The sequence below is a fragment of the Megascapheus bottae genome, chromosome 9 (assembly GCF_031878675.1).
Source record: "Megascapheus bottae isolate mThoBot1 chromosome 9, mThoBot2.hap1, whole genome shotgun sequence".
Classification (NCBI taxonomy): Eukaryota; Metazoa; Chordata; class Mammalia; order Rodentia; family Geomyidae; genus Megascapheus; species Megascapheus bottae.
The window spans coordinates 32,437,724-32,463,493 of NC_143517.1; the positions used below are offsets into that span (position 1 = coordinate 32,437,724).

The following is a 25,770-nucleotide window of genomic DNA, read 5'->3' on the forward strand; positions in this document are numbered from 1 at the left end:
CTAGTTTTTAGATCATAACAGCTTAGGCACTTCACGAACAGTAAACAAAATGATTATGCAACATATAAAAGTTTGAAAGGAACAGAGACTTTTTGTTTAGCTCTGCTTTGTTTTTGCATTAGCAGATAGGTAAAGTACTGCTTGAGGGAAATATTAAAAGCTCGTCTACTCCAAGTCTCCCATTTCAGCTTTAAAGTCCCTTTAAAACTGCCTGGGAGCTGGGCTTGGTGGATCATACCTATAATCCTAGCTACTCAGGAGGCTGAAATGTAATGATTTCAGTTCAAAACTAGCTCCAACCCTAAAGAACTCCTAAAGAACACATGAGAGTCTTATCTTCAATTAATCACTAGAAAATGGGAAGTGGGGCTGTGGATCAAGGGGTAGGGTGGTAGAATCGAGCTGAAGAGCCCTGGCCCATAGTTCACGCCCCATAACTCACAATAAAAAGGAACACCACAGAGTCATTCTTCAAGTTCTAAGAGAGCTCTCTGGGGGGGGGGGAGAGAGAGGAGAATCAACCTATACATTGAATATAATCCATCAAGTGTATATTCTCTTATACAGTGCATAAGAAAATCAATTAATCAATTCAATCAATGAAATCTTTCTGTTGTTTTCTATAGATCGAGATCAGAAATCTATATATGATTGACAGAAATATTCATTCAAATCAAGTACTAAACGAGGCTATATAAAAAAGGTTACCCTTCTTGAATCAAACATTTAAAATCAAATCCCAGATCTCTCAATAGTGGTTAGTTATAATAATGGTGATCATTATGACAAGCCTGTTGTTAGACATCTCCTTACTTTGTTTTATGGAATCATCTCTTTTTCTTCACTACATTCTTTTTCTCTATGTCAATCCTGAACTGACATAGAACTTGAACACAGAACCTGAATGCTATCCCTGAGCTTTCCACTCGCTACCACTTGATCTGCACTTCCAACTCTGACTTCTGGGTGATTAATTGGAGGTAAGTCTAATAGAATTTCCTACCCCAGCTGGCTTCAAATTACAATCCTTTCCTCAAAAGACTAAACATAGAGCTCCCCTATGACCCCGCAATTTCACTACTTGGCATATACCCAATAGTCCAGAAGCAAGAACATACTAAACCCACTAGCACAGACATGTTCATTGTAACACTATTTATCATAGCAAAGATATGGAACCAACCCAAATGCCCCCTCAGTAGATGATTGGATCAACAAGATGTGGTATTTATACAATTATATGCTGCCATCAGAAAGAATGACATAGTCCCATATGTAAGGAAATGGGAAGACTTGGAAAAAAAATCATCTTAAGTGAAGTAATCCAGACCCAAAGGAACATAGGCTCAATGGTTTCTCTCATTTGTAATAATTAGTACAAACCTTGGACTCTCCTAGCAGAGGATTACAATAGCTCAAAATCTAGATACATAAGGCATATAGGATGAGGCTAAATGAAAGGACTTCCAGGATATGTAAACAAGAGCCATATAATGTGTTACTGTTGTTCTTAATGTCCTATGTTATTTCTCATCTCTTTTTTGTCCCTTGGTTATTCTCATATTGTTACAATATTTTACCTTGTTATCTGTTATATTGTATATATGATTATTTGTTTATTTGAAATAGGAAAGGGAAGGGCGAAAACAAAAGGAGGGGAAGAGGTAGGGGAGGAAAATGGGGACAAAAACATGAGAAGGGATATAAATGTGTGTGAAGTTATACACTTTCTATCTGGCAAATATAACTGTAACCCTTCTATTAATTACAATTTAAAAAGAAATTAAAATAATAATTACCATCCTCAGATCTCAAGCTCCTGAGAAGCTAGAATTACAGGCATAAGCCACTGGTTCCTGGATCTTTACTGTATTCTGACATGCTAGATAAAGCCATTATGAGGTCATTTCACAAGAAACTAAAATAATGAGACAGTAAATAACTGCACACATTCACAAACTATACTGAGAGCCTTGAGCAAGTTGTTGAATTTCAAAACCATGCTTTTTGCTGTTGAGCTAATTTCTCTTTGTGCTCTGAAATGTTTAGGCAGCATCTAAATGTTCCCCAAGATACCCCCTCCAAGAAATCATCACATTTCTGTTTTCTCTGTATAAAACCTGCAAGGTGCATAAAGACTTTGGGGGCCAATAACTTACATATACAATTAAGCTTGAGTATAATTGATCTGATTTAATTATCACTAGCATTTACTCAGGGATGTTGTTTAATGTGAAAGGTGATGTTGGAATCTGAATTGTAGCTAGGTCTAAAATAGCTATTTGGGTAGCCAGTGTAATCATCAACGGTGTGTCGCCATCCTGGGGTCCTTTCCAGTTCACAGCACTCCACCTGAGTAGCAATTCTCTATTGCCATTGCTGTCAGTGAGAGTTACCTGATGGCATGATGTTTAGTGTTGTCTCGGAATGTGGTGAGTAAGAAAGCATATCAGTGCATTTCTTGGCAATATCAATTTCACAAACATTTTTTGCCAGTGCTGGGCTTGAACTCAGGGCCTGAGCCCTGTCCTTGGACTTTCTCAAGGCTAGAGCTCCACAGCACCACTTCCAGCTTTTTTCTTTGTATGTAGTACCAAGGAATTGAACCGGGGACTTCGTACATACGAGGCAAGCACTCTACCAGGAGGCCGACTTCCTGGCCCCAATTTCACAGTTTTTTAAGAGACTGAATCATCCCTTAATTACACAAGACTATTGAAAAGAAACTGCCACAATTCCCAGTTGAAAAACAAAATATTGTCTTTTTACTTAAGTACCAGGAACGGAGTTATCCTGGTCATTTCTACTCAGGTTGGCTCTGCCACTTGAACTACAAATCCACTTTTGGCTTGTTGGTGATTAATGGGGCTGATAATCTCACAGGTTTCCTGTCTGGGCTGCGTTTGGACCACAGTCTTCAGCTATTAGGCTTCAGAGAATTAATAATACAGGCATGTGTCACCAGTGCCTAGTAAGTCCATCCCTTATAATGAAATTCCAAAAGTTACAAAAATTAATTTGGTAGGTGTCCCTATATTGGAAGAAATTAGTCTCCTGAGACTATGCTGTAATACAAAGAAAATATAATCAAAGAAGAGAATAATAATCTGTAATATAAAAATAATATAAGAGGAAAAGTAAATTAGCAATTAAAATCAACCACATAGCCTAATCTAACATATCCACAAATCTTTACACATGGTGTCAACTCTCCTATAACAGAATGCAAGTTTCAACTAATAATCCAACACACAATTAAACTCAACTAAATAAATGCATGTATGTTTCATATTGCTGATCATTGGAAAAAATCATAAAATTACCTTGAAAATAAAGTCATGTTAAATATTAAAATACTAGGGGCCGGGAGTTTGGCCTAGTGATAGAGTGCTTGCCTAGCATGTACAAAGACCAGGGTTCGATTCCTCAGTACCACATACATAGAAAAAAAGCCAGAAGTGGTGCTGTGGCTCAAGTGGCTCAAGGCCCTAGCCTTGAGAAAATCCAGGGACAGTGCTCAGGCCCTGAGCCCAAGCCCAGAACTGGCAAAAAAATATTAAAATACTAAATGATAGAGGATATTTCAACACTTGACATACTAATAACTAAAAGAAAAAAATCAGTGAGTAGGAAATTAGTGACTCCAGGCTCTGTGACTCCTCAGGCAATGGACCTTGACTTCCCACAACAACAATGACCCTGTGATGGTGGAAAACAATCATCTTACAAACCTGTGCTGCTTTTCTTCAAAATTTTATGAGAATTCAGAAAAATATATTGATGTCCATTCATCTCAACAATAACACAATCCAGATGGTTAGTAAGCAGTAAAATTATTTTCCCGAGAGGGAGCAACACAGATTGTCTTATCTGTGTCTATGGTCTGGATGAGTTGTTCTCAAAAATATTCAATATATTCAATATACTCTGGTTCCGAGGAAAGCTGCCAGCTTTTAAAGCCAAATTTGATGGGATGGTTCCTGGAGGAAAGAAATGATTTTTTTAGCACATGCATTCACTTAACAAAAACAAGAAATTGCACATTTATAAGAAACATAATTAAAAGTAAAATATTTAGAAACCTTTGAAAGATATTGTATGGAAATAACACTAGTGACCCTTTAGAAATGTATCTGATTATGCTCAGCATGAATTGAAATTATATTTTGCTATTATCAAGTAATTTGATCATAAGGTCAGATTCTGATACTGGTTGGTACAGATCAAGCTTAAAATTCCTATTTTTATTTTTGGCACTGAATCAGACAACCAGAATTGAGAACATTCTGACATTTATGATGATGCTAAGCTATAACTTCATATGACAGACCTAGATTTTAATTATGTTTATTTCTTTTAAATTACTCATGGTCCCCTTCATTCTAATTTTTTTAAGTATGAAATTCAAATGCTGAATGTTCTGTTACAGAAAGAAATAAACAGTCAAACTTTTGATCAGAAGGAAAAGAGAGCAGAGCTATTGGAGGCAAACTTGAGTTTTCATCCTGGATCTTATTTTCACATATATGATGTTACGCAAGGCCTTTAACTTCACTGTGTGCATTTTCTTATCAATAAGATATTGAAAATATATTTGCTTTGTGGACTTATTGTGATATATCATAAGTAAATGGTATTCCTTGTACCCAACATTCTTCTATATCTATAGCTTAGAAAAGATGTCAAGTGCCTTCAATCTATGTATATAGTTATAACACGGGCATCAAATCCAATCAGATACTAAGGGAAACAGAGACTACAATTCTAATGTCTGCCTTCTAACCAGTTTTGATGTTGATATTTCCATTGAAATAGTATGGGTTGACTTCAGGAATCAACAAAATCAGTATTCCTGAAAGTTAGATAGACATAGATTCTTTAGTCCTGCTCTTTACTTTTTCAGGATCATTTCATAAATGAAGATGAACAGAATCAAAGTCCAGATGTGGATGGAATGTTAAAGATTAATTTCCATGTCTATTACTTTCAATATTTGTTCAGTGAGTTGTAAAAGACCAAAAGATGCTCAGCAAATGCAAGAAGTTTGTCTTATCCAAACTGAAGTGCTATAGTTTAGAATTCATACCTACCATGTAAGGAATGTTCAGAATTTCAGCCTTACCAGAAAAGACTGCATAGTAGAGGTAACTTTTTTAATTCATTCTGGAAATAGTACCTGTGTGAAGTGAAAGTATAGTTTAAAACTAAACTCTAAAATTCAATATAAAATATTCTTGTGATAAGAATTATTATGTGTCTGAAAGACTTTTTAACATGTACTTAAAGAAATTGCATATTACAGTAAATCAAATCATAGAGACCCATTTTATTCTTTAAAGGGGAGGCATTCAGGCAAAAGAAAGTACATTTTAGTTAAATGTCATATTTAGAGGATACAATGAAAATAGCCTCCCGGGTTTCAGAAAGATTGTGTATAAATCTTTATTGGAATTGAATCCTCTTGCCAAGTAAGATATAAGATTTCAAAATAAATATATTTAAAATAAAATGGTTCTTTCAAATACTGAAAAATAAAGACTATTTTTGTATAATCAAGACAGCTAATGATGCAAAAAATTCTCTATAAATCAATCATCCCTCTGTGTTTGTTTCATTAATTGATAATATACTGGGATATCATTTCAGCAACATTGCCAAAACTTCTCAAGTTTAATTTCAATCCAAAATTTGTAGCAGAACTCAGCACAGTGAAAACAAAGAAACAAAGAAAATAGGAAAATCCAGTACAGATGTACATTCCCATGATATGTAATGCATAACAGCCTCATTTTGTAACATACAAGTCATCATGGCAACCAGCCTACAAAAAATATTAAAGAAACTTGATGACAAGCTGCATATTTCTCTTTGAACCTCATATAGCTCAGATTTTACAAGATTTAACATTTGAATGCAATATATCAGTTTTACATGTACTTATAGTGATAGAAGGAACTCTATAAATTCTTGAGAATCTGGCAGTAGAATTGACAACATAAATAAGTAAAAATTCTCAAAGCAAGGCACTAATCATTCAGCAAATGCATGGCAATAAATTAATAGGGTCTTTGGGTGAAAAATATTAGAATAACAAGATTAGTCTGTCACGTCAAAGACTCAAAAATTATATCTTCTCCTCCAGTCCTTGCAATTCTGTCTTTAGCTAGTTTTTGGATAATCTCATGCTTTTGCCTAAGATCAAATCCATTTATTTATTTATTTATTTATTTATTTTTGCCTGTCCTGAGGCTTGAATTCAGATCCTGAGCACTATCCTCGGGCTTTCTCAAGATTAGTACTCTACTACTTGAGCCACAGAGCCATTTCCTGCTTTTTCTATGTAGATGGTACCCAGGAATTGGACAAGGGTCTTCATGCATGCTAGGCAAGCACTCTACCACTAGGCCAAACTCCCATCCCCAACCAGGTCCTTTTATAGCTACCATATCATGTAGCTGGAATTATTGGCACACACCACCATGAACAAATATATCTTTCTGCTTTTGCTCCTTTTTGAATTATCAAAATTCATTAGCAAATTATACATTTTTTCTGTGTTTTCATAGATCTGTATATGTATATTGTATGTAACATCCCTAATGAAATAAATACTTAAGGGACCTATAAATATTCCTGAAAAATAGTCTAATGTCATGATTATATAACCAAAGACCACCATTTTGAAATATATGTCTTTTCCTGGCCACCTGTCAGATTTACAACCTAGAAATAGTTAACCAAGAGTCTGGAAGCTGTATCTGACTTTGATATCTGATGTATTGTATATTTATTTATTTATTTATTTGAATTAGTGAAAGGAAGAGGGAAAAATAAGATGATGAGATAAAAGAAAAGGGTAAACCAATGTAATAGCAACATTAACAAGACAATATGTTGGAAATAAACTTTACAACTTGAGAGGGGATGGGAGGATAAAGAGTTCAAGAAATAATGTACTCACTACCTTAATGAATACAACTGTAACTCCTCTATACATCACCCTGACAGTAAAATAATTTTTTTAATCCCACAAAAATAAAAAAATCCTGGGAACTTGTTTACTGAAATAAAATAATCAAGAAAGATATTGTAGTTAGGTTTAATGCTGTGTGCTATCATTTCTCCCAGTGACTCATGAGGATGAATCATAAAGATACCGAAGTTTGGGTAGCTACCGAAAAAAGTGAGCAAAGACATGTAGACCTCATCTCAAAACTAAAATAGAAAATAGAAAACAAGTATAACAAAATACAAAACAAGTGTTACAGGGTATTATTTTTCAAGTGGTAGTAACATACCTTGCAAGCATGAGTTCCTGGGTTCAATCTCCATTACACCTCCCTCCCCTTGAAACAAAAGTATCCCTAGATCCTAGTCTCTGAGAGGATCAGGATCTAACTAATAAACACCTATTAGCAAACACAGAATACATGATCATGTTGGCCAACCTCCCTCCTAATTTCCATATACTTATTAAAACAACAGCAGGGATAACAGCACAAGGATAAAGCTCCTGTCTTTGTTTTAGCTGAGTTAAAATCAGTCTTTCCCCTTTGCAGTGGTGTATTATTCCTAGCCAACTGAACTTTATCTGTTGCAATTTTTCTTTCACATAGCCAGAACATTTTTGAAAATAAGAAAGGGGTGCCTAAGAAAATGGCTCAAATCATAGAGCACTTGCCTAGTAAGCATGAGGACCTGAATTCTATACCCATCTCCATATTGTACATGTGGATGTCTGTACAAATGTAAATGTCACAGTGAAAACCACTTTCACCACTAATATGTACTAACAAAATATTTTTTAAAAAGTAAGAAAAGGGTGTGAGAGAAATGTATATCTACCTAACATCAAAAACTATATGCTTAAAATAATTAAAAAGGAAAATAGCTGGCACACATGTACATGCCTATAATCCAAGAAGGTTAAGGTAGGAGGATAAAATCAGTCTGGAATTCCAATTTAGATATCTTTAAAAAAAGTTGATAAAATTTTATGACAAAGGTAAGATAGAGAATGTACTGGATTGATGGTATTCCCCCAAGTTCAAGTCTGTATCAGAGCCTCAGATGTGTCTTGATTTGGAAGTGTCTTTTCAGATGTTGCTTAAGGAAGACAAGATCATACTGGATTAGGATAGTCCTTAACACTAATCCTTGCTTCATTATGAAGGCATACAGAGAGAATTGAGTTCTATGCACTGAGGGAGGCAGAGACCACAGAGATGCAGCTACAAAACAAAGAACATCAATAATTGCCAGCAAAACCCCAATGCCCAGAAGAAAGGCCTGGATCAAATTCTCCTTGAGTATCTTCGGATGGAACACAACCTACTGGCCCACTACTTTCAGTTGGCACAATTCTCCAAAACTATGAAAAATAAGTATCTGTTGTTTTAAACTGGGTAGCTTATGGCAATTTGTTATGGAAATTCTTTGAAACCAATGTAAATCATAATGCAAAATAAGCTAAGGTTGTGGATGTTATTTCAACCCTTGTGGATGTCTGTTTGACTATGCATCAGTAGCAGAGACAAGCACACTGATCTCTCTAATTACAACACTTTACATAATGCAATGAGATTCACTGCATAAGCTCAGTGGCATCATTGCATGGTTTAGATCTTCGTTGTTTGGTGTGGTCCTCAGAAAAAAAATGTCAGTGCAGAAATTTGGGGTATTATTAGAGAAATTCCTGGCCCTTCCTTAATCTATTGATTTAAGACCTGAAGGTAAGATCCAACAGTTTGTGGTTTTATAGACTCCTCAGGGGACTCCTATGCATGCTAAGTTTTGAGAACTACCTCTTTAGAAAATAGCATCTCATTTGATGTTGCCAAACATCCCATAAGTGATTTTCTTTAGTCTTTTCTTTTTTTTTATTGACTGCCATAAATATTCTTATCCTCATGCCAATGAATGCTAGAAAATCCAGCAGTCTTTGTAGCCTTCTTTCCTTATCCTCTCTAAGGTCTGAAACTGTAAAGATGCCTTATTTATTAAACATGAACAGGAGAGAAGTCTCTATTGATTTCAGTTCTCCCATGAAGCAAATACATCCCAAGCATTCTTTAGCTCATCTCTATTCTTTCCCAGTCCTAGGACACTACATGCTACCCCACAGAGTAGGATAGACCAAATGGAAACTGTAAGAATACGCTTGAGTCATTCTGCTATATATACAATATGACTATTTGTCAGTAACATCAGGTCACAGCTAGATTGGCTAAATTTAAATTTTTTTATTATTACATACTAAATTTAGGATCATAGATAAGTTACTTGACTCCTTATGCTCAAACATTAAGAGAACAATTCTCTTATCCCCATGGTTATTGGATTAAATGACAGATAAATGTCAAACCTTTGCAACATGGCATGGTATGGAGGAAAATCATATAAGCCGGTTATTAAATAATGTTTTTGTTGCTCTATTTACCATCACTGCCATCATTGTTATCATCATCATCATCATCAAATTTTTAATAGAAAACTACTTCTGACACTTTCATCTGACACAGATATCAGTGTCTAGCCTTTCATATAGTTGTATCATAAGATTGCTTTTATATATCCACTAGATTATAAATTCTTTGAGCAGGTATCATATTAAAAGTGGGACAATTTTCTGGGCATAAATTTGGCTAACTGTTGAGATTTGTAATGAGGCCCATTCTATGGCAGGAAGGCTAGAGTATTAATTGATTCTCATTTCAGGTAAAAGTAATATTGCTTTTAAATTTCATATTCACTCTTCTTGTATTTCAAGTTCTAGGCTTCTCTTTTCTAACTAGCAATTTCGCTGTGATGGATAAATACCTTTTGTTACTACATTTTTGTATTTATTTTCCTCTGTGTGTGTGGGGGGGGGGAGGTGTGTATGCTGGTACTGAGGTTTGAAGTTTGAGTCTGGGCCTTCTTCCTGACCTTTTGTGCATAAAAATCACAAAACTTTATTTAAAAATAAAGCAAAAATATCGAAGATGTGCAGTGCACTTGCCATAAGATCCTGAGTTCAATTCCCAGCCATCTGAAGTACAAATGGTCAAAGGTAACAATTCATGTATCTCTTCTAACAAAATGGAGTCAGATCATACCAAGTTCTAGGAAGAAAAAAAGCTGTAACAAAGAATTTAGACCTCATATACTTTTCCTTGTGCAAATTAAATTAAATGACTCCAAAATTGTCACACTGAGATTAATACTTCTTAGCAGTTTTGAAACTCCCGTGTAACTGACAGTCTTTCAGGAATCCTTACCAATGGCTAAGATGTATCAAATTGAAGATACAAAGGAACTAAATGAAACATCACCTCTACCCTTAAAGAGTATGATTCAATGGAGTAAGCAATGAAAAAGGGATAGCATCCTATTTATAGATAACAGGCAATGAGATATATAGAAGAAACTTATATTTGGGAAAAGTAAAGTAGGTTTTATTCTTGCTAAAAAGCCACTGAAGAACTATGTATGAAGAGACGTGCCAGCTACTTAAAAGAGACAGTGGCCAGAAGATCATAGACTGATGCCTGCCTAATTAAAGATATGAAACTTATCAAAAATCAATTAATCAAAAAGGGCTAAGAATATGGCTTCAGAGGTAGAATATTTGCTTAGCAAACAAGGCTCTGCTCTGAGTTCAATTCATTGGAAGGAAAGAAAGAAGGAATGAAAGAAAGGAAGAAGGGAGGAAGGAAAGAAGGAACTCTCGGTTTTCAGTCTTTGTCTTAATTTAATAACATAATTTTATACACATTATCACTCACCAATTGAAAATCCCAACATACTGCTCTCCCACACAACTTCTTCATTGCCATCTCTTTAATACTACTTGATTAATTTACAAATAAGCACTCAATTTCCTCCATAAAACCTCCCATCATTCTCTTCTTTTCAGTAAATAGAAAAGTACATAGTAACCACATACCTGCTTCTTTAGCACCTGCTACCTTTCTGCCCTACTTCCTCTCACTTGCTCATTCTACTATAGCCCCTCTTTACCTCCCTCAACTTCATCTAGTACCTCCAGTAATATGTCAGGATCCTGTACTTGCTGCTTCCTCTGCCAGAAATGCTGTTTCTCGGCGTCCATATGGCTTCATCCTTCGGTTTCGAATAGAAAATTCATTTATTTATTTGAAATAGGGAAGGGAAAGGGAAAAACAAGATGATTGGGAGAGGTAAGGATAGGGAAAATGTGAGAAAAACACAAGAAGGGATTTCAATGTTCAAGAAGTAATGTACCCACTACCTAATGAATGTAACTATAACCCCTCTATATGTTACCCTGATAATAAAATACAATAATAAAAGTAGCAAATTCATTGCATATGTTGCCCAATTAATATAGCAGTTACTAAATATAGTACCTTTTCTACTTTATCCAACAAAATGGAAAAACTGGGATCCAAGTGAAATGCTCTATCCAAGACAGCTCCACTCATATCACAAGGATAACTTGGGGGTGTGGGGGGACCCTAAGCTTTTAGCTTGAATGCACATTAATATTATTTATGGAATTAGAGGTCTATTTTATTATGGGGAACCTATATGGATTCATTTTGTATAAGTACAGTTTAAGGTAGCTGAAGGAGTTCTTGGTTGACTCCAGCATGTAAGTGGTATGTTATTCCAGATTGAATTAGGATCCCATCCAGCTTTAATACAACCAAAGTGCACACTTGAAATATCTCCAGGGACAGAATGTTGAGTCAGGAAAAACTAAGAGGGGTCCCTTGTCTACTAGAATATCAGTAAGGGTCAAATGAAGAAAGTTGTCTGCTGTTTTAAAGACACGAATGTCACCTGAAAAAAAAAATTATACACCATGATGCAAATGTGACCACAGTCATTCAGGTATAGGACGCTTATTTCTTAAATTTGCATGTTAATGTATCTGGAGGTATGCCTTTGGGAAGGTAATTAGGATTAGAAGAAGTTCTGAGCATGGAGTCCCTGTGGTGAAATTGGTGCCTTCATAAGAAAGTGAGACTTGAGCTTATATGCTTGTTGTTTCTCAACATGTGATGTCCTTCCTCTACCTAATTACAACACCACAAAAAGCTGTGACACACATTCTCTGGTGCCAGCCATGCTCTTGGCCTTCCCAGTCCCCAGAAGCATGGACAAATAAGTATTCTTTATAAACTGTCTTGTCGCAGATTTTCTTATGGCAATATAAAGTGGATTAACATTCTGTCTTACCAATTTTCTCCATGATATTTTATTTGTCTGCTTCACATAGAATATGTTGCCATACCAGTAATCAGTAAACATGCATCACATGGTTTGAGGAACATTAGATTGAAAGTCTAAATTCTCAGTTCCAAGTTCTTCTAAGAGGTAACACCAAGTTTTGTGTCCTTCTAAGGCAAAAGTTGAAGTCAACACATACAGAAAGTAGGACATACAAATAAATCATTAAGATTGCAACATTTTGTTATCTCTTTCCTTAAAATTAACTGCATTCCTGCAGTTAACTCTTTTTGAATGCACTTTATAATCTTACAGTAATGCAGGAAAACAATTTTCTGTTCCTTTTAAATACAGTTTCTCATCTACAAAGCAACTGTTTCTCTGTAAGTGTGAAGACTATATCCCCAAATAGCCTTCCACTCAAAGTTTCCAAGGAGCAAGTAAAAATTTGCAGAAGAGCCTTAGTTTCTAGAAATATAAAGAAGAGTGTGCACGCGCATGTGTATACGTTCCTAAACTAAAATCAGACAGGAAAAACAAGAAAACCTAAAAGTAACTTTTGTATTGTTATTAATAACATTTTTCATTACTTAATACCAATATCACATGGTTATATTTATATATAAAAACTTAAAATATATTCAGAATTAGATCCTAAACCTCTTACTTATTATATAGAACTACAAATTTTCTTTCCTCACTGCCCATGGTTTCCAGCTTTGTGTTCTATTCCTACTCAACATATTTGCATACATATGTGTGTACTTACACATAAATATCTCGGGGGGGTTCTCATAAATAAATCATTTTTACAAGTTGTTCTGCAACTTGTATTTTTCAAGTTAATTTCTCAAAAAATCTTATTCTGTCATTGCATATAAAACAACCTCATTGTTTTATAAGGACTGATTATTCCAAAATGTAACATGAAGTGTTTCCTTCTGAGATTTTACATACTGCACAATTCACCAACTAAAAATCTACCATCTCCAGTGAACTTCATTATAATCAACTGTTTCATGACTAGTCTTTAAATATATTACACACATATCAGTGCTTGATATTAGAAAAGGAGCATAGGAAAGAAGGATTAATTTTTATGTTCATTATTTTTATTTTATTATATATATTCACATAGATATATATTTGTATGATGAAGTGTACATAGAAACCAACAGAAAAATCTATGTGTTTTAGTGGAATTGATTTTTTTCCAGTCATGGGCTTGGTTTCAGGGCCTGGGCACTGTCCTTGGGCTTTCTCAAGGCTCTACCACTTGAGACATAGCACCACTTCCGGCTTTTTTTTCTATGTGCATGGTACTGAGGAATCGAACCCAGGTCTTCATGCATACTAACTAAGCAAGCGCTAGGCCAAACTCCAGCCCCAGTAGAATTGATTTTTAATTCTTATTTAGAGTTGCATACATAAAGCAAAAAAGATGTCTTTTCTTTGAAATAGCATTTATAAAATAGCACTGATGGAAGTGCTTCATTGCTAAAATGTTTACACAATACATAATTTTAGATTAGGTAGAGATCAACGGATGATGGCAGCAGTTCAGGGTGAGTCTTTCTGAACTCTCGCCAAGATACCAGTTCTAACATTGTAGGAGAAAGTTCATACACAAAGATCCATCCTAAGTAAGCTTTAACATCACAGAGATCTCAGTCAGAGAACAAGAAGGCAGCATGGAACGGTGCCAGCCGCTTGGAGCTGCCACGGAGACAAAGCCTCTCTCCTGAACCTGAGCAGAGACAGCACTTCTCAGCAGCGCAGACCTGCCGGCTCCAGACAGAGCCAAACAGAGCCTGCGCCAGCCCAGAGAAGTCACCCAGCCGTGCACGGACCTGCCAGCTTCACAGAACCAGAGAATCCAGCAATTTGTGAGTACCTTCTAGGAGAAGTTTCTACTTCTGCTTGCAGAACGGCATTGGGAAGGAATCCCCTCCCCCACCAGCCGAGAACAGCGCCATCTTGATTGCTGGCAAAGATCTTGCCAAACCAACTGGAGCCTGAGAAGTGGGGCTGGCAGTGCCATCATTCAAAAGGACAAAGGTTTTCCCAGAGGCAGCTTAGCCAGACATCCACCTCAGGCGCTAGCAGAAATTCCTCCTCCTGAATGGGACTGTGCTCCTGGAAAACAAAGCCACTCACAGTTTCCCCAACTTTTATTTTTTCCTCCAATCAAGCAAACTGATCAGAAAAACCAGAAAGCCAAATCACAGGAGAAAAAGACTTTTTGATCCTGAATTTAGTGGAGACACAAGTTTCATACCCTGTTCCCCCCACAAACACAAAAAACAAACTAAAGAATACCCCCTTTTTTCCTACATTTACATTTTTATGTGTTCTTATTTTTTTTTTTACCATTTGTCCTTCATCGTTTTTTTTTAATGTTATGATTCTTTCCATTTTTTTTCTGCATTCCTTCTGCCATTGTGGTCATTCCAAGAAACATAGTGACAGCACTGGGTACAGACTGGATACAAATGATATTTTAATTGATATAGTCACCTGCTTTTTAATCTGTTGGCTGTTAACGCTAATATTTCTTGTCTAAAAACTTACAATTGTGTGGGATTTTCCCCCACCTTTTTTCTTGTTTTTTTTTGTTGTTATTCTTTTTACTTTTTAAAAAATTTTTATCATTGATACCTCCTATATATACCTTCCTCTTTTCTGTATGTATTCTTTATATATTCTTCTTATTATGCTTCTTATTTTCAAAAGTTTTATCTTATTTTTTCCAAATTTTGTACTATTTTACCCTTTTATCACCTTTGGTCAGTTATCCTTACGCTATCCCTTTTCTTCATTACTATATTAATCTTACACTCCTACATTACTCTTTTCTTACCTTCCTTCTTGTCTTTCATACTATTTTTCTATTTCTGGTCCTCTGTGCATCCTTCAACTTTTAGAATGCATGGATCTGCAGTTGATGGTTGTTGAGCAATACTGTATATCTCAGTGTTCAATTATACTGTAGGTCCAGAGGGACTTAAATACAATAGAGATTGGATTGACAGGGTTTTTTTTGGTCATAAATCGCTGATCGGTGGTCATATTAGATTTGTCTGTAAGTGCACAAAAAGAGAGTGATAATACCCATCTAAAATTGTGAACATCTATTGTTTGGCCAGCTAAAGATCTCTAGGTTCATTATATCTTAAAAATTGTAATCTTGTGCAGTATTAATCTTGCTCCCATTTACAAACAGGCAGAACAAGAAACTCAAGAAAAATGGCAAATCAAGGAATAGCATTTCTTACCCAATATAAACAGGCAAGGGAGCAGTCAATGGCAAAACTAGAGGAGAGTCCTCTAACTGCTATACCAATGTAATTGATAAACATAATCAATGAAAATTTTGAAAATATACAGAAAGAGATACGTAGGGAAGGCTTATCTAAACAAGATGAAACCATAAAGAAGGTGATATGTGAATGTGAGGAAGCCATAATAAAGGAATTACATGAACATGAGGAAGCTAGAGAGAGAAAAATGGTCAAATTCATACAATCCACAAACTAAAAGCTGACCGAACTCCAACAAATGTCCAATGAGAAAAAAGCTGCTGAGCTGACCACTCAAATGGAAATCAAGGAGTTAAAGAAGTTGACACATGATCTAAAACAAGAGATGCAAGTGATCAAAAATGAGCAATTTGAAGCAAGCATATAGGGGATCCAAATAGGGAAAGAGGAAGTGAAACTTTCTCTCTTTGCAGATGACATGATTCTGTACTTAAAGAACCCTATCAACTCCACTCCCAGGCTCCTTGACCTGATTCAAAACTTTGGCAAGGTAGCAGGGTATAAAATTAACCCTCAAAAATCAACTCCCTTACTCTACGCCAACAGTAAGAGGAACAAGACAAAAATCAGGAAAGCAAATCCTTTTGCAATAGCCTCAAAGAAAATAAAGTAACTTAACTAAGAATGTAAAGGATCTTTTTGATGAAAACTTTAAAACCCTGAAAAAGGAAATTAAAGCAGAACTGAGGAAATGGAAAAACCTCCCATGCTCCTGGATTGGAAGAATCAACATCGTGAAAATGACAATCTTGCCAAGGGCTATCTACAAATTCAAAGCAATACCCAACAATATCCCAATGTCATTCTTTAAAGAAATTGAAAAGGCAATCCAAAATTTCATATGGAATAATAAAAGACCCCGTATGGCAAAAACACTTCTTAGCAGAAAGAGCTGCACAGGAGGAATTTCAATACCAAAGTTGAGACTCCATTACAGAGCTATAGTGACCAAAACATCTTGGTTCTTGCACAAGAGCAGGCCAGAAGACCAATGTGATAGGACTGAGGACCCAGATATTAACCCACAGACCTATGGTCACCTAATCTTTGAGAAGGGAGCCAAAAAATAGAATGGAAGAAAGACAGCCTCTTCAACAAGTGGTGCTGGCAGAACTGGTTGACCATCTGCAGACAACTAAAGTTGGATCCATCTTTGTCATCCTGCACCAGGATTAACTCCAAATGAGTCAAAGACCACAAGGTTAAAGAAGATACACTGAAAACTTTACAAGAAGAAATAGGAAATCCTAGGTCTTCTTGACACAGGTCGAAATTTTCTTAATAAGGACCAAGAAACACAACAAATCAGAGAAAGTCTGGATAAGTGTGACTGCATTAGACTGCTGTGCTTCTGTATGGCAAAGGACATATCTAGCAAATTAACTACAAATCCTACGGAATGGTAGAAGATCTTCAACAACCATATAATGGACAAAGGCCTCAACAACTGAAAAAACTGAATTATTCTCAAAGTAATCTTGAAAGAAACAACCATCCCATTAAAAGATGGGCCAAAGACTTAAAGGGAGTCTTCTATGAAGAAGAAATAAGAATGGCCTATAAACACATGAAGAAATGCTCCACATCTCTGGCCATAAAAAAATGCAAATCAAAACAACTCTAAGATTCAACCTCATTCCAGTTGGAATGGCCAGGATCAAGAAATCTAATAACAACAGACGCTGGAGGAGATGTGGCCAGGAGGGATCACTACTACACTGTTGATGGGAGTGCAACCTCATTCAACCACTATGGAAAGCAGTATGGCAGTTACTCAAAAGACTAAACATAGAGATCCCCAATGACCCAGCAATTCCACTACCAGGCATTTACCCAATCATCCTGAAACAAGGACATACTAAATCCACTAGCACAATGATGTTCATTGCAGCACTATTTACGATAGCAAAGATATGGAACCAACCCACCTGTCCTTCAGTTGATGAGTGGATCAACAAGATGTGGTATTTGTACACAATGGAATTCTATGCTGCTGTCAGAAAGAATGACATAGCCCCATTTGTTAGGAAATGGAAAGACTTAGAAAAAATCATATTAAGTGAAGTAAGCCGACTCAAAGGAACATAGGCTCAATGGTTTCCCTCATTTGTCATAATCAGTAGAAACCTTGGGCTCTCCTAGCAGAGATTTACAATAGAACAAAACCTAGATACATAAGGCCATAAGGTTGACGCTTAATGAAAGGACCTCCAGGATATAGAAACAAAAGCCATATAATGAGTGATTATTGTCCTTAATGTGCTATGTTATCTCTCTTTTGCTGTCCCTTGATTATCTCATATTATTACAGTATTTCACCTTGTTATCTGATATATTGTATATTTGCTTATTTGGTTATTTAAAATTGGATAGGGAAGGGGGAAAACAAGATGAGGGGTGGGTGTGGGGGGAGGGAAATGAGGACCATGACATGAGAAAGGGTATCAATGTTTGTGAAGTAATGGACCTTCTATCTGGTGAATATAATGTAACCCTTCTATTAATTACAATAAAAATACATGAAAAAAGAATACATAATTTTAATCATTATAAACAAGGACTAGATATTTAAATATTCATGTTTTGTGAGATACTGAAGTACTCCTTCATAACCAGATAGGCTTTATCTTGGATTTCTTAAAGAAATCATTTTTATTTTCAGGAATCTCTACTCAGAGATAATTCTTCAGCCCAGCAATATATCCATGACTCAGTTAAGATGCCCAACTCCTAAGTAAAGATAAATTGATGATTCTCAATTTTCTGGTATACCACTTGCTTTCTGATCCTATCTAAGACAAAAAAATGCAATAGAATTCTTCCTTTAAAAAAAACCTTCAAAATTATAGACAGAAATGGAGAGTTTTTCATTGAGACAAGATTAAAAAAATGCCTATGAAGTGGTCTATTTTCTAAACGCATCCATAGAATGAAAACAAAACCATCTATATCAAGATTATAAGCCACTCATCACCGAGGAAATAATAGGCTGAGGCTCATCACTCCATAAAAAATAAAAGACAGTAATTAGAGGTGGAGCATCTTGTTGCCTTGACTCTGATTGCACTAAGAATTACACTGACATAATTAATATATACTAAAAAGTTTTGTTGTGCCTACATTAATGTGCATTATCCTATTCTCTATTACCTTCTATGTAATAAAAGACAATGACTAAAACATGTGACAACTGCATATTACTTTATCTCCATCTCCTCTACCTTCTCTTATTTACAGTCCTCCTTCTATCTTCTTTAAGTTTTATTCTGATTTTTCCCCTAACTTATTTTCAGTCCTATAACATAGGGCTGCTCAGCTTCAGCACAAGTGGCACTTGGGACTGGATAGTTCTCTTTTCTTATTGGAGCTGTTATACATCATGGAATTTTAGCAGCACCATGTACCCAAGAGATATCACTATTACTTGTTCTTTTGTAACAGCAGAAAAGGACTCTAAATATTGTCAATTATGAGGCAAAATTGACACCAGTGGAAGACTATGATTGTAGTTTTTATTAAGTATAAAATCTACTATAGAAAAATCCTATTCCAACCTATCCCATCCACACACCTTACTAGCCTAAACTGATCATCTCTCCCACTCCCTGTACCAGTTAGCACCTTCACAAGCACTTTCTCAGCATCCTGCTCATTGACAGGAGAGGTGATGTAGCTGAATTACTAACAATAAAATAAGCCATAGAATCTATTCTAAAGATACACATTACCATGAGCCTGTGGTGATTCAGTTTCTTCATGTGTAAATAAAGGATAATAATACCTCATGAGATTGCTGTGAGAGCTAAGTGAATTAATGTGACTCAAGCATATGTCTGGCATTTAATAAATGCTATGTCAAATACGAATGAGTGTTGGCTGGTACAACATTTTATTAAAATCACATACTAGTAGAGATAGTATATGAACATGGATCTGTCAAGTACTAGAACCTGTACTCATAAACATTAATGATGCCCTAAATGAAGAGGCAGGGGAGGGCTCAAGTAATAGACTGCCTACCTATTATGAGGTCATGAATGCACATCTCAGAATTAATCCCCAAAATAAAGGAATCACTAAAAGTGACATAGTAAGAGCTATATTTACAATTTCAGAGGAAATGGTATAAGTAACTTGTTATTTTTTGAACTTAATATAGCCTAAATACTAATTTTTTCTTTTCTTTTTTGGTTCCAATGATTCAACCCAGGACATTATTGCATTTGCTAGGCAAGCACTTTGTCAATGAGCTACATCCCAGACTCCCTATATTTTAAATATAGGATATTAATTGAGCTGTTTTTTAATTAACAAAGTCATGTATACACACACACACACACACACACACACACATATATATATATATGTATATATGTATATCCTTCAAGTGTTTATTAACCATATGTGGCTCGGCTACTGAATTAGTCAAAGAGTAGACTAAGAAAAAAGGACAGGTGAAGACCCTGAACGTAAGGACAATTGTTCCCATTCAGTATACATCTGAAAGTCTCACCCTCTTCATTGCACTGGATCTTCTCCAGAGCAAGCTCAACAGTTTACAGTTACTGCTCAGCACACACAACTGGAAGCATTCTGTATTTATCAAACCTAAGTATGGAGAAAGCAAAAATGAATAAATGCATGAATAAAGTAAAATAAGATGAAAAGCAAGTAGTGGACTGCATTTTTTAACCCAAGAGAAGTAAACGAGTCTGAAAATCCAATAGCCCACTCAACTAAGATCACTTGGCTGTTGAGAAAAGAGTGTCAGAACTAGAAACAGATGCACAGCTCAAATCTCCTGCTGTCAATCTGATAAAATCCCAAATGTTTTTTTACATTAAAATGCATACTGCTATTTTTTAATGTATTTACATCTCCCAGTAGAATTCTGTGATTGCATTACATTATTTAAATTCTCTTGAGGATAGCATTTAAGTAGAATCACTAGGAAATGTTAAAGAAATCATTTAAGTAGGAAATGTTATGGAAATAATAACAATAAATGAAAAATGGATCTGAATACTATGATCTGGATTGAGCATGACAGAGATGTTTGAAGAACCCCAATGAACATTCATTGGAAGGGTAGCTAAATATTCCCAGTTGCTTGAGCTATTTTGAGCATTATTCATTCCTTACACATGCTGGTTCTTCTTTAAATGTGAAGCCTGAATCGGGCACAGTAATATAGACAGTCTAACAAGCACAAGAAGCAATGAAGATAACGCTCTTTACAGACTGTGCAGAGATAAATCTGTTTATTACACTAAACTTTAAAGCTCGTATCGACAACTTATTGAATGTCATTTTTCATATGTTACATATACATGAGTGCCCAGAGGAGTGTACACAGATAATTACCTCTAATACACACCTTAAGCACAAGATGCCTTCCAATTAGACATTTTCAAATACTTTTAGTATAAAGTTCTAGATGTCTAGGTTAAAATTCATTTTGATTTTGACATCTGCTACAACATCAGCTAGGAGCTATTATTTTGTAGCTTCACGACAATCACCAATTTCATGAGGTTCTTTGCCTACTTAACAGGAATATTAAATATGGTACAACCTAACAGGAAACCCTGTAAAATGCCACCAAAAGCTGCAATTCTCAAATTTTATGTGTATAAGGATCACCATGGGAAGCTTTTTAAGAATTCACACCTCTGGTCCTCTCTTGCAGAAATTCTGATTTGGTGAGTTTGGAATGGGGCCTAAGAAGATAATTTTTTTAAAGGACCTGTGAAAATAAATGAGAAAAAAATGAGAACAAGCAAAGGCTATTTATTCAAAGCTTGCTGTAGCAAGGAAGTTAACCACCATCACTTGTGTTTGTCAGACTCAGAGGCAGAGAGGAGGGAAATCATTATAATGAAAATAAAAAAGGAAGGTTTCATTTATGCCCTGGTGAGGAAATTGGCCCAAGGAGTTTAACGAGAGCAAAGTGTGTGATTGGTTAGAGGTGCATGTTTGTCATCCTTAAATTGGTACTAACTTAGAAACTGGAATCAGAATTAAAGATGCTTTTGGTAATAACGTCCTGGCCCATTTGTGTCTTAAAAACAGATATTATCGTCTGGCTTTCTTGAATATTGAATATAGACTACAGTTTAATTCCCTAGAATGGTTAATGCAAGTGATAGTTTGCTTACTAGCTTTGTGGCCGAAGACTGAGTTAGTGTCCTATTTTTACATGTATGCTTCTATTCATATGTTATCATTTATATCTCCCAAAACGTTGACACAATGCTCCTCAACAGCATGTCAGGTACTAAACCACTTGTCATTAGAGTCATTTGACCCTAAACTATTCACTGTGCTGACATTTTCCAATTGATCTCAGTTCAGGATATTAAAATAGAATTAACTGGGGTCATCATCATTTGATTGTGTAACCTTTATTCTCAGTTTATAGTGCTTTCACATAAATCACCAAATCACTTCTCTTATGATAGGGCATTACTGGATATTCTCAGACTGGTAGATTCTATTCACCTGGGATTTCCAGTTTATCAGATATTCAAGGTAAGCTACATCTATAAAACACAAATAGTCAAAGGAAATTTTCTCAGTATACTTTCCATCAAGAAAGTAAGGTATATATTTAGGAGTAACTCATCCTGATGTCACCATAGATGAAAAATATATAGAGCGATTTAGTCTATTAAGTCATTGCATATTTATTATCTTGGCAACAAAATAAAAACTTGCCAATACAAACTGATAACAGGAGCTTTATCTTGAGTGATTGTTGTTCTTATTGTACTGTTATCTCTCTTCTCCCTTGTTGCCCTTTGGTTAATCTCATATTGTTACTGTATCTGACTTTGTTACCTGGTATATTCTATATATGTTTACTTGTTTGTTTGAAATAGGAAAGGGAAAGGAGGAAAACAAGATGATTGGGAGGGGTGGGGGGGACAAATACATAAGAAGGGGTATCAATATGTGAGAATTAATGCACCTACTATCTGGCAAATGTAACTGAAACCCCTCTACACATTAACTGGATAATAAAATATAAAAGGGAATAAAAGAACACACAATAGTAAACGCTCTCATATATTCTTATAGGAGTAAATGTGCCAAAGGCACTGTGGGGAAAATTGAAGCTTTCCCTATAAAATTACTAAATTTTATAAGTATTTACTATAGAGAAGAAAAGCTTCAACCATATAGAAAGTTCTATGTGAATTTTTCTTTTGCCAGTACTGGACTTGAACTCAGGGCCTGGGCAATGTCCCTGAGCTTTTTTTGCTCAAGCTAGTACTCTACCACTTGAGGCACAATTCCACTTCTAGCTTTTTCTATTTATGTGGTATTGAGGAATCAAACTCAGGCTTTCATGAATGGTAGGCAAGCATTCTACCACTAAGCTGTATTCCAAGGCCTATGGGATTTATATTGCTATTTTATTCCTACTTGTTCCAAACTAGAAATTCATTAGATTACTTCAAAAGAGTGATGAATGAATTTAAGTCACAAGCATATAACAGAATACTACCCAAGATCGAGAAGGAAAAAGAAAACTATTGATTCAATATGTGTAACACAGTGGAATCCGGAATGCATTTTGTTAAGAAAGCTACGTAGTGTGTGCCTGCATCAGTATGACATTCTGGAAAAGAAAAAGCCTGAAGAAACAATATATCAATGGTTACCAGTGGCTTGAAATGTTAAAGAGAAGAAAAGACACAATGAGCTGAATACATGAATTCCTAAACTTTTTGACTCATGGGGATGGAAATTCTTACAGCATGTAAATTGCTAAAACAACCAAGGAAGAATAGGAAACAAACACGGAATTTAGGATTCTTGAGCCATAACTGCAGCTTTCATTAAGTAGTTTTTCTCCCTCCCCCTCTCCCTCTCTCCCTCTCCCTCTCTCCCTCTCCCCCTCTCCCTCTCCCTCTCCCTCTCCCCCTCTCCCCCTCCCCCTCTCCCCCTCCCCCCTCCCTCTCCCCCTCTCCCTCTCCCTCCCTTCCTTTCTCTCTCTCCCTCTCTCCTTCTCCCTCTCCCTCCCTCTCACCCTCTCTTCTCTATGTCTTTCTCTCTCTCCTATACCTCCTATACCACCATTCTCTCCCACTTCCCATTTTCCTCCCTGATTTATCAATTGAAATAATATGGAATTTAGTCTGTGATAAATGTATCTGACTATATGATAAATACATAAACTCACAGGATAGAGTAGGGAAGGAAGGATCTGCACTGATGAACTTTGGGGGACAGTGATCTTCCTGGAAGTGGAAAGCTACAGAAATAGCACAATCTTATAAGGCTGTCTCTCACTAGAGCATGAGTCACTGATCCTGACATTAGTGAATACTGAGTTCAAACAAAGGTGCAACTAATTTGCAGGTAATCGAAAGCGTACTTAGAGGACCTGCACAAATAAGAAAAGAAAAAGTTGCCAAGTAGTTACAAAATTACTTCTGTGTACAAAAAGGGCAAAAATTAGCAGTGTGGAATTTGGATCCTAGAGAATAACAAATGAATGCAAAGAACGGTGGTATACATATTGCATCCAGTTTATCATTTTTTGCTTTTGATGTAGAGCCTATTTACAGCAAGGATGGTCAATGATAAGATAAAACTTTAAGAAATGGTTGCAATTATTTCAAAAATAGCAATAAGTGAAATCATCCATCAAAGATGTGAAAGCTTTAAGCCCCCATACATCAAGATCCTATTATTATCTACCATGGAGCAAGCAAACCAATGACAGCAGAAGATAGGACAACGTAAAAGTGAGGGATGATCAGTGGTGATGACTCTTGTGTGAATAGAGCCACTGATGTAGCTCCAGAATGAGCTTACTATTCTTTTTCTATTTATTTATTGGCATCAGCACAGAAAAAAAAAATGAGGACAGCCATTTTGGAGGATTACTTTCAACCCATCACCAATTGCGCAGACTCCTGTCCTCACTTGACTTTCCATTTCATAGTGGGATATGCTCTACAAAGTTGCTCTCCCACTTTTTCTACTGATTGAAATCGACATTCTCTAAGGTCTTGAGCCTTATCACTCAGGCTTCTGCATCCCAAATCTTATTTTGAGTCATAATGGCTCTCATTTCAGAAATAACTACTGTGCATGTTGTAAGTAACTACTGTGCATGATGGTGTGGCTGTGTCGATCCTATGACTTTCATCAGAAGTGCAAGTATTTCACATCATTTTTTAAATTTTATTTTATTATCAGAGTGATGTATAGAGGGACAATAGTTCATATCATTTAAAAAACACTAACTTTAAAGTCAGAAATGTGAGAAATGGTCCCGCCACTCCCTTGTTAAATACATATATATTTAGATAGATAGATAGATAGATAGATAGATAGATAGATAGATAGATAGATAAATAGATAGATAGATAGATAGATAGATAGATAGACAGACAGATAGATCGATAGATTAGATAGCTAGAACATTTGCTTTTACTCAGCCAGTTTCATTGGTTTTCTGAAGATGATGCTTCTGCTCAATCCACAAGGTTGTTATGAAAGAAGAAGAAAAAAGAAAAACAGTTGTGAGCAACTGCACACCTTCTAAATGATCGCATAGAAACTACAGCAATGATAGTCATGAAGGATGAATACGAAAGGAGTGAGTTGGTAATGGGAAGAGTCTATTATTAGAGATGATGAAGACAGAGAAAATAAATGCAATAAATGGACCAAGTCTTGCTTAAGCAGTGGAAGTTTTGTAGGGAAAAAAATACATTTTGCTATTTCCAATGCATAGTAAACTTGGTGATTAAATAAAAGTGCATAATCGAAAAATCGGCATTCTTAAGATGGATTTTTTCTTGAGAATTAATAGTTTGATTCCTATTATTTCTAGAAAATTTCTTTTCTCTTTCCTGGTAGACCATTGCTCCCTATTCAAAACATGCCCTTCTCCTCTGCAGAATCATCATTGTCACACTGAGGACCACGTTTCTGCACCGTAGAGAAATCATAGCAGGTCTCTTTCTTTTCCTCTAAAGCTCCACATTCATTTTAACACCCAGCAAGACAGAAGCTGCACTACTTGGTTCCACGTTGGAGTCTTCATTGGTCCTTGCAGAAGGTCATAGCTACACTGGGAGACTTCTAACTCTCTTGGCTGTGGTTTTGTGGGGCCTTAAGTTGATACCACATAGGTAAACAGCTCTTAAAGAACACAGTATTTTAACTAGAAAATTAAGTACAGAGGTGATTTTTTTCATGAGTGAAGAAATCCTAATGAAATTGTAAATTTGTA

The 25,770-nt window shown here is 35.8% G+C and overlaps 1 long non-coding RNA gene across 1 annotated transcript; it reads left to right on the top strand.

The window, feature by feature from the left end:
* Positions 1-883: 883 nt before the first annotated feature.
* On the top strand, positions 884-25,225 carry LOC150058979 (uncharacterized). Its single transcript, XR_016536576.1, has 3 exons — positions 884-980; positions 21,977-22,046; positions 25,019-25,225. It is a non-coding gene; the product is annotated as an uncharacterized LOC150058979 (long non-coding RNA).
* The last annotated feature ends 545 nt before the right edge of the window (positions 25,226-25,770 follow it).